This window comes from Mytilus galloprovincialis, chromosome 6 (assembly GCF_965363235.1).
Source record: "Mytilus galloprovincialis chromosome 6, xbMytGall1.hap1.1, whole genome shotgun sequence".
Lineage (NCBI taxonomy): Eukaryota > Metazoa > Mollusca > Bivalvia > Mytilida > Mytilidae > Mytilus > Mytilus galloprovincialis.
The window spans coordinates 54395853-54407874 of NC_134843.1; positions in this window are offsets into that span (position 1 = coordinate 54395853).

Below are 12022 nucleotides of genomic sequence, written 5' to 3' on the forward strand. Positions count from 1 at the left end.
ATAAATTTGAAAACAAGGAACGCATTAATGAGTTTGAAAACAAGGAACACAATTAATGAGTTTGAATAAAAGGAACGCAATTAATGAGTTTGAAAACAAGGAACGCAATTAATGAAATTGAATCAATCTAAATAAAAACGTAAATTGTTTCAAACATTACAAATATCTAAGAAAACTAGAGTTTAATATATATGTTCTTTTCGCAAACTTTGATAATCCACTGCAGTTCTGTCGTACAATCCGAACATCGATAAATTGGAAGCATTGTGTTATTCAGACGTTGCATCCTAGCAAAAAACATTGCGGATTTATCGTCTATGTAAAGCTATTGATTTCATTAATACCCTCTGTTCTATTATTTAGTTGATAGTCAAGCTTAATATAGTCAAGGTTTTTAAGTTGTGTATAGTGTATTCTAATTTCGTTATATAAGTTAATTTGTAAATAAATTTTAGTTGTGGGAATTATCACCTACGTAAGATAAATAAGAAAAGGCTGACAAAAAGCAATAAAAAAAATATGAGTCTCCTGCTGTTAATTATATCATCGTGTAAGTTTATTTAATGTTGTAAGTCCAAAGTATCAAGTGTTAGGAAATTAAACATGAACTGCATGAACGCGATATCAAATATACTTGACAGAGGTATAAAAAGATAAGTAGCAATTGAATTTCCAGAGACAAGGGGTAAGTCTTTGTTGAATTGTCTTTTGAATAAACAAGCACCTGACATAAAAAAAAAACTCCTATTCCGGAAATTGATCACTTCAATTCAAACAATGTTGTTTTAAAAATCAATCATCACATGTACAGTTCTATTGCAGTTTGCATTTCTGTAAATATCTAGACAACCCAATGTCCCATAGGAACTCCTTTTACGGCTAAAACTGAGCCACATTTACAATAAAGTTTCGTACAAATTATATATCTTGGAATGGAAAGCACGACTTTTGTTCAAAGGTCAAAACATAGGACTGACTGTGCAGCATTTTTAAACATTAATATGTCCTGCATGAACCTTTAAGATTAAAAACTTATACTAAAATTCGATACTACCCCTCACTTCACTTTAGGTTTTCATCAGAATTGAATTTGGCCTTTCCATGTGCATTTATACTGTCAACATTCCCAAGTGTTGTCGCTATGAGATGAAGTGTAAAAATCATATTTTGGAACCCGTACATTATAAAAAATATCTATGAATGTTAAAATATCTCCACAAGAGATGCGTGGTTTGCGAAACATCTGTCTTTACAAAAGTGCAACCTATACTAATATTTATTCAACTAGAGAATATTGGATACCAATTTTCCTCACAACAATACTTATTTCTCAGAATATCTGTTTAAGAACCAAGGAGTTATTGATTTTTTCTGTTTTTTTGCCACTGAGGTCTCACATTTGCTAAACAATTCTGCTGGTTCTGTGAATATGGAATATTTTGTATATATTTTAGGATATAACACACTATTGTTAGTTTTATTGGGATATTTTTGTATTTCTATCCTGTCTTTTTTATGAGGCAGCCACACGAAATGTTCAAAATTATGTAGGTATTACGGTTTATTTATGGGTTTTCGACAGGGCGGAAACACTCCAACAACAATATTCAGCAAGGATCGATATGTTGCAATGAGTAAACAAAACACTTCTTAATAGCTTCAATTGCAAATGTGCATATATATCAATTAACCTTGCATACAGGGTTTTGTGTAAACTATGCATGCTGTAAACTTTGAATTTATGCTTAGTCATGGTAGCTTAGGCTCAGGGATTTTCTCAATCTTCATAAATTTTTATATTTTAGTTAACTTCATTGAAATCTCTGAAGATAAACCAGACTTGGTGAAATTCTACATGTTCTCTTTTTTTCAACCAATATGTAGATATATCATGGATATATTCATTGTGTGGCATCCCAGTTTCAGGAAGGTTTATTTTGCTTAGATTCAGTTCAAACTATATAAACATACATGTAGTTGAAGGAGTTACAATGACATATCATTGCTTACATGTATATAAAGGCAACAGTAGTAAACCGCTGTTCGAAATTCGTAAATCGATAGAGAAAAACAAATCCGGGTTACAAACTAAAACTAAGGCGAAACGCATCAAGTATAAGAGAACTACGGCACAACAGAAACATGACATTAAAATGTAACATACATAGAAACGAAATATAATATAACAATGGCCATTTTCCAAATAGATATAAACAATTCACCAAAGTTTCATGGACATTGGTGAAAGCCTTTTTGAGTTATTGTCCGAAGTGTTGAAAATCCCCCTTTTTTTATGAATAAAGCCCCATAAATCCAAAACTTAAAATCTGAAATTTATAAAAATTGAAAGGGAGCTTCCATCAATAGATATAAACAATTCACCAAAGTTTCATGTACATTGGTGAAAGCCTTTTTGAGTTATTATCCGAAGTGTTGAAAATCCCCCTTTTTTATGAATGAAGAAGGCCCCATAAATCCAAAACTTAAAATCTGAAATAAAAAAAAACGAAAGGGAGCTTACGTCAATAGATATAAACAATTCACTTAAGTTTCATGGAAATTGGTGAAAGTGTTTTTGAGTTATTGTCCAAAGTGTTGACGACGGACGGACGGACAACGGTATACCATAATACCTCCCGTCTAAAAGACGACGGGCGTATAACAAGGTAACACCTTTACCTACGCAATATATGAAAAGGTATACATTTATGAATAAATAAAGGCAACAGAAGAATACCGCTGTTTCAAATTCATAAATCGATTGAGAAAAATAAAAAAATCCGGGTTACAAACTAAAACTGAGGGAAGGACATCAAATATAAGAGGAGAACTACGACACAACAGAAACACAACATTAAAATGTATCACACACAGAAACGAATTATAATGGCAATGGCAATTTTCCTGACTTGGTACAGGACATTTTAAGAAAACACATGGTGGGTTAAACCTGGTTTTGTAGCATGCCAAACCTCCCGATTTAATGGCAATGTTAATTATAACATTAAAATGACAACATTACATGATAGGACTACTTACAATAAAAATAAATGGGGGAAAATATAGGACAGAGAAATAACCACGTCATTTGCACTATGTTGGATTGTTTTCTCATTGACCATCATACTCAATTATATGTATATATCTTTAGTTCTTTAAATGAACATTTGAAATTGTCTTCAGTAAATTACAATAATGATATCAAAACATAATAAGTTAAAAGGTCATGTATGCCTTTTTATGATAAAATTATCTTTATAAAACCAGGACAAGTCTTTTTTAGTGTAGCTTATATAACACGGCAAGTTTTATTAATTCAAATATCTAATGGTTTTGACTAACTTTTTAAAATACAGTTCAAAATTTATTACAAATAGTCAATCAAATGAAAACTCAAATACATACCTAACCTGTTGACCAACGATTCATGCAACAAGGACTAAGGGTACATAATGAATATCCCATATGTTCACATCACGTATCACTCAGTAAACACAGCAGGTAAAAATTTCCGCGTGTTATCAATTAACTTTGGACTTTTTGTATTTCATTTTACAATAAACACTCATGTGATGGATACATAAAGTTATTTGATGTTTAATCTATAATTTATTGTGAGATATAAAATCGATTTTTGAGAAATTTACAAAAACATTGTAACTTATCATCGAATGATTATTGGTTTAAAAACACACACACACACACACACTGATAAACATAGAGATAAATATAAACGAAGAAGACTAAACGCAAATGTAACAAAAAAGAAAACTCAAATTTTATACATTGTAGTCGTTCGATTAAGATAAAGCTTAATCGGGAACGCCCAAAATCAAATATTTGAAAGCCAGGAATATCTAAGTGTCGAAACACGAGCTGTGATCTATGTGACAAAAAGGAACATTAACTTGAATAAGCTTTGAATCTTAAAAATGTTGATTTCAGCTTATGCATTTGAAACCGAAAATTTGAAATATTTCAAATAGTCTTTGGTACTACTCTTAATGCTTTTTGGATTGATTCTGATTTAGACCCACACCAGTGACAAATAAGGCAACAGTAGTATACCGCTGTTCAAAACTCATAAATCCATGGACAAAAAACAAAATCGGGATAACAAACTAAAACCGAGGGAAACGCATTAAATATGAGAGGAAAACAACGACATAACACTAAAATGTAACACACATAGACAAAATCCCACGAGAATAATATATATAACATCAAAACCAAATACATGAATTTGGGATAGACAAGTACCGTGACACGTCTTATCGCAATGTGAATTTACACTCAAAAATAAGAGAAAACAAACGACACAACGTTATAATGTAATACACACAGAAACGAACTATAATATAACAATGACCATATTCCTGACTTGGTACAGGGCATTTTTAAAGGAAAAAATGGTGGGTTGAACCTGGTTTTGTGGCATGCCAAACCTCGCACTTTTATGGCCATGTGAAATATAACATCAAAATGACAACACAGGACTACAATATAAATTAATTGGAGAACACAATTGACAAAGAATCACACGAACAACAGCCAACAAAAAGCAACAAGTTCAAAATTTTAATACGCCAGAAGTGTATTTTGTCCACACAAGACCTATGTGTGACGCACAGATACAAAAGTTTGAAAGCCGAAACGAGTACAAAGTTGAACAGCATCGAGGACCAAAAGATCAAAAAGGTTGTGCCAAAAACGGCAAGGGTTTTCTGTGCCAAAAACGGCAAGGGTTTTCTGTTAAGTTACCAGAAAATCCCTATAATTTAGAGTAATTTATACTTTTGCAAACAGTATTTAATAAAATGAATATTCAAAAGATGTACATGATAAAGCTGAAGTATTAACTAATTACAGGAAACAACTGAAATACATTTACATAACCAGACATTTGAAACACAAAAGTAGACACATCCGAATACGTTTAAACCTCTACGCCAAGTGACGTCCTATTTGAAACTGAAAAATGACGAAAAAATGACGTCATTTGAATTAGTAAAACAGAGCATCAAAAAATGAAAAATGACGTCACATAAGAATGAATAAGATAGAATTAGGATTAATTTAAGGTTATATATTTGAACTAAATACTGATATTGCATTTAATAACAAAGCACATTTTAATTCTTATTTATATAAAACTGAGGTAGCAATTAACTATATTATAAAACTATGTCCGGTTTGCTATGAATCTAACTTCAAACGTAAAATATCGTACTGATTACTTTGAACGAAATCAAATCTGATAAATGAAGGCGGTGATTAATTTTCTTTACCATAACACATAAATATAATAGAAAAGACGTCAACACATTTGACAAAATTCGATGAGAATTACAAATATAACATTAAACATTTAAACTAAATACATGAATTTGGGATGGATAAGTACCGTACCACGTCTTAAAGTAATGCGAGTTCACACTCGGCAAAACAGTCACAATCGGGAATAAGTCACGTTTGGTAATAAAAAGATTAGACGACATTATGACAAAACACAATCTACCATGTGGTAATAATTAACTGATGTATTACAAAAATTAGCGGGATACTTAATTATATGCTGGTGTATTTACTGATATTCATTCTTTTCATTCGTTCATATCTTTATTTCCCCTTTATAGAGATTACATGAATTATATAATCATGAACAATAAATTAATACATTAATAACAGTTCAAGAGAAAAAAAGTTTATATCGCGTGCTGTCGATATTACATGTGCTAGCATTATATAATATTGTTCAATTGACGATTCTATTCGGATGCAGATCATTGCCAAGAATTATAGTCCGGTTTGAGGACGGTAATCCAATCTTGTCAATAAATTTATTTCAAGGACTGATAATTCTAGCATAAATTGTTATCAATCAATCCCAGAGTGGGGTTAAATGTCGAGGCCTGGAAATTAGCACCTTGTACTTTTTGTCTCTTATCTTAAATTCATGTTATGAAAATACATAACAAATTTTCTGATTATATTATGGAAGTTGATAATATATCAAGAACCGACTCTGGTAACATTTTGGATATAGTTTTCTAAAATTGTTCGTAAAACCAATTCTTCTGAACGCATCTATAACAAGATGCTGACCCTGTTTCAATTCTCTAATTTATTTCAGTTTTGATACGTTAACTGGTTATTACAAATTTATTTTTTTCAGTTTTATATTGAAAAAAAATTTAAACTAGATTTTTTATTATCATTTTTTTTCCAGGAATGATGGGGATTTGTTTTATATATATGGTGTTTGTTAATACCGTTTAACATTTCGCTTGTAAAATTTGTAGATCGGTTTTTGTCCTTTTTTTCTTTTCGTAATTTAAATCTTTGAAATAAAAGTTTGCCAGTTAAATATTTATGTAGCTCTCCATTCTTTTGCTCATTCGATAAATCGGCAATCGTTTACGCGAGCAACAATCATCAATTTGAAAGAAGTCACGTCACAAGCATAACATAAATGTGTTTTGCGTTATGATAAAAGACGACGTTAACGGCAATGAGACAGCAACCAAATGACAGAAATAACCAAATAACGTCTAGATGTCAATACTCAGTCTACATGGTCCTGGATTGGTACCGGGATACATATAATCATACAATTCGGTCATATAATTTGCACATAAACATAAGTTGCATTTAAAGAGACAGCAACCAAATGACAGAAATAACCAAATAACGTCTAGATGGCAATACTCAGTCTACATGGTCTTAGATTGGTACGGATATATATAATCATACAAGTCGGTCATATTATTCGCACATAAACATTAGTTGCATTTAAAGAAATCGGTGTGTTTTTCACTACAACACGTTGTTTTTGCCCAATCAAATGTTATATGTTAACGATGTTATATGGAACCATAGGACGGTCATCTATATTACAATTCAATCCCATTTTAATGTAATAAATAGTTATCAATAAAATGTCTATACACGTAAAGAAAGAAATTCTTACGACTAGAAATGATTGACTTTAATAACTTGTTAGCCTTTGAACTCAAGTTGTGAATTCTAGTGCGCAAAATCGACTTAAAATGGTATACAAGAGAAGTATTATTTATGTATGTGCCTGTCCCAAGTCAGGAGTCTGTAATTCAGTGGTTGTCGTTTGTTTATGTGTTACATATTTGTTTTTCGTTCATTTTTATACATAAATAAGGCCGTTAGTTTTCTCGTTTGAATTAGTTTACATTGTCTTATCGGGGCCTTTTATAGCTGACTATGCGGTATGGGCTTTGCTCATTATTGAAGGCCGTACGGTGACCTATAGTTGGTAATGTCTGTGTCATTTTTGGTCTTTTGTGGATAGGTGTCTCATTGGCAATCATACCACATCTTCTTTTTTAAATAATTAATAATTGCATTTTAAAATTACAAAATAAATATTCTTTGACCTTAAACATATACATTTATCTATTTTTAATCATACACATATCAATTCCCCCGAGATATATTTCGCTTTTGGAACAATTTTTCATTTTTTTTTTTTAGGATTTGTGATGAATTTCAATTTTCGGGAAATATTGCGAATGTAAGCTCTTATTTTTGGTTTTATTTGGAAATAATGTATAATGTTATATAAAGTTCATACGATCTTTTTGAAAATTTGATGGTATTAGAATTAGAAAATGTCTTTTTTGTTTATTAATCGCAAAAATTGGAAATTTTTTTCATGACCTTTGACCTTGATTTTACAGAAAATGCATCGTACGATTGTTTTACGACCGGGCAAAACAGAAAGTACAGATTATAAGCTTTCGAATGATATATAATACAGCCTTGTGTTAGATGGGTGCATTAAAGACGTTAACTAAGCGTCTTTTTTAGATAAGTCACTCGCCTATTATACCAGAGACGACCACCTACATTGTACTCTTGTTTAGTATGTACTCATGTACCTCTCTTTTACATCTTTTTAATTACTATTCCTAACTTTATTGCTTTTATGTGTGACCTTATCATAGAGATTATACTATTACCTAATTTTGTATAAGACAAATCAAGGATTTGTATAGTGAGCTGCTAATACTTATAAAATGTTCAATATGTAAATAAATTTGTACACACAAAATAAATATACAGAAAACCAGATAATCTATGAATCGGGAATTTGCGTATTTTTTTTTAATTTGAATATTATAGTGCACGATTAATTTTAAACCAATGTTTTTTTTACATTTTTTAATCATTTTATTAATGTTTAATACGACAAATAGATTTAAACATGTGTATATAATTCAAGTTGTAACGCAGATAACGTGTACAGTAACAATTAAAAAAATATACCAATTACAGCATTAAGAAAATACGACAAATCAATTTTGTGATATACAATGATATATACAGCGCCGCATGACATCTTAGTTTTAGTATATATCATTTTACACTAATCGCGACGCTCTTCATATACTCGTCCCTCTAATCTTTTCATGTCATACCAGTGTTCCTGAATAACCAAATGATAATCATGCGTTTGCTAAATTATAAGAAGCATGTACAACCAGTTGTCAATTCGATGGGTCATCAACTTATCTTGTCACTTTAAATTGGTTAAAAACTTTCATAATTCCTTTCTGGTTGTTTTAATGTTGTTTATCTTGAAATGATTTAGTTTTTTTTTACTGTCGGCAAAGACACTATTGTGCATTGTATATAAGATTATTTTTTTTATTTAGAGCGGCAAACGCCTTACTCTTTCATTTGTTTTCTTTCTCTTGCATTCTTATCACTGTTTTATTATCTGAACATTAAAGGATTGGGATATTAACCCTATATCGTATGATACCTTGACTATCATGCCAAGATAAACTGAATAATCTTATAGGAAGAGCCCCAAATATCAATGTAAAAGTCTAATTTTCTGCTTCATCAAATACAAATAAGTCATCTGAGTCATCAATAGAAAATATAAATTTGTTACTTCATATGAATCTAGCTTGAATGTTCATAATCAGGGAAGATAATCCCAGTGTAATATTTCCAAAGTGACAATGAAATATTTGTCATAGTCAAGTTATACAGGTAAACGTAAATAAAATACAAATGCATTCAATTTACACCGTTAAGTAAACTCACCAATTTGTGGTACTGAGTTTGCACTGTATATAACATTAACAGCTACACTAGTTAACTTATATCCTAGTGTCCTTATACAGATCAATACATAATATCATTATCTGAAATCTATAATATAATTATAAGTACAAGATTCTATTAAACAAATAAATCTTTACAGAAAGGTACTTTCATTTATAAACAAACATACTATCATCTGACTTGTTTACATTTAAATGTCTACGTTATTCTTGACGAAACCATGCCATAACATAGGTCAAGGTCACTGTTAAAATAAATCAAACTCACCCGTACAGCAAATACACAAAAGCTCTCAAAACAATCAAATCATATAATCATCTCTCAAATTAAAATCTCATACTCACTTGGACATTGGGGAAACTTACTTTTACCTTGCATGTTATTGAAATATCATAATCAGGATTCATACCTTATTCATCTGTCAGAACAAAGGCTCTCAATGTAAATGAATGTGACTTACCAAAATATGCTATATTTGTGGTTCCTGACTGAATATAAACGTATCCAATATCACTGAATGATTCAATCCTTATACGAAAATTAACTACAAAGACTGGATACTAAATAATTAAACTATTTAAACTTTTGTAAACAAAGACCAAAATTGACCATCCACTTAATTTGAATTCCCTCTATAATATCACAAGACCACCAATGACCAATAAAATAAAACCTAATCACAAGTAGATTGCAAAAGAATCAACTACTTCAATAAATCATCTGCAAGAGATATTTAGAATTATAACATATAATAGAATCAGTGTATCCAGTGTTAATGGCAGAAATCCACTCTACCACATCATCCCCCTGGTTGCAAATGACGTCCTCGTCAACCTAAAACATAAACTATATAGCTCTTTCCCCCTGGTCTTGAGAGAAAGAGACGTCCTCGTCGACTAAATAGAAAATTAGATAAATAAATAAATATAAAAACATGAAAATACAATAGGGAATACTAACCTGTATCAGTGACAATCTTCAGTAAGACATCTTTAACTTTGTCTTCAGATCCTCTGAATACTCCACTGGATACAGCATCTTTCAAAAACTGTGCCCTCATCAACCAATATATTTTAGGCTTTATCTGTTTACACGCAAAGTCTTTATATCTAGTTGTCGCTGTTGATGTTTTTGTGCGGATAGATCTTCGTGGAATGCCTGGTATTTCATCTTGTTCATCTTCTTGCCCAGGTTCATCTGAAGAAACAGCTTCCTCAAGTACTACCTCTGCAGTGGTAGCTGCTACCTCTATTTGTTCTGAAACTGAATCTTCTTTTTCATTAGAAAAAGGAGCGTCTTCCGTATCTTCAGTTTCCTATTGTCCTATGACACCCTGCTGATCTCCATCAGCCGGCGGTTCATTGAACTCAGCTACTGGTTCTTCAGACTTATCATCATCATCACTGTTTGTGCTGATATATGTGTCATCAGTAGGCTGTGTTATCAAAATCATGAAAGATTCATCCTCGCTTTCACTGTCAGTATCTGATGAAATACTGATTGGAGGCTGTGGATCCTTTGTCAAAAGTTCTCTTCTTGTCGTGGTTGTTCCAATATGATGTAAGGATCGTTTTCCCATCTATCAGAAAGCTTATGTGTTCCTTCAAATGCTGAAATCTTAACTAGCACTCTATCTCCTGTGTTTAACACGGCTCCTCTGATCTTTTCATTGTATTCCTTCTTTTTTTCTAGATTGTACTCTCTCTGCAGATCGTAATGCAAACTCGTAAGATTTTCGTAGTCTATCTTTTAGTTGTTCAACATACTTCGTCATGTTCTTCTGAGTAGTGATGTTCTCAATTCCAAATACAGTATCCATTGGAAGTCGAGGTTCTCGTCCAAACATTAATGAAAACGGTGAATATCCAGTAGTCTCCTGTTTAGTGCAGTTATATGCATGGACAGTTGGACCAAGGTCACTACGTGGGCACTATTGTAAAAGTCTAATTTTCTGCTTCATCAAATACAAATAAGTCATCTGAGTCATAGGGTTCTTTATTCATCAATTGTACATCGCATGCATTCATTTTACAATTATATACACTAACCCTGGAATAACAAATAAACAGTGGTAAAGATATTAAAATGAACGACACAATTCAATAACATAAAGTACTAGTTTGTCACACTCTTAATATCAATTAAGTTCACATGTTCTTATATAATTAAAACATTCTATATTTTAACATTTATATAGCATAACAGATCCTATAACAACAAATGGAAGTTTTTAACGACCTTGATTGGCTATACAGCCCTTGCACGGTCTGACAGATCATATACAACAAATGGAAGTTTTTAACGACCTTGACTGGCTATACAGCCCTTGCACGGTCGGCACAGATCATATCAAACGATCCGACTGAATACGTACAAACATCTTAAATTCTATACACACGGTATACGGTTTGAAAATATCAAAATGTAAATTTACAAACAATAAACAACAACCACATACAAATTATCATTACAGATAATTTGAACTTCGTATATAATGTCTTTTTTAATATAATATAAATGAATTATCATGTATCATCAATATAAGTATAAATTTGTAACTTCATGTGAATCTAGCTTGAATGTTCATAATCAGGGAAGATAATCTCAGTGTAATATTTCCAAAGTGACAATGAAATATTTGTCATAGTCAAGTTATACAGGTAAACGTAAATAAAATACAAATGCAATCAATTTACACCGGTAATACTCACCAATTTGTGGAACTGAGTTTGTACAATATATAACATCAACAGCTACACTATTTAACTTCTATCCAAGTGTCCTTATACAGATCAATATATACTAGCCGCAAAAAGAAACGATATCCAGATTTTATCAAAAATATCTTTTTTATTTTTCAACAATGTTTTTTGGGTTTTGTATCTTATGAAACAATAACATAAAAGCATAA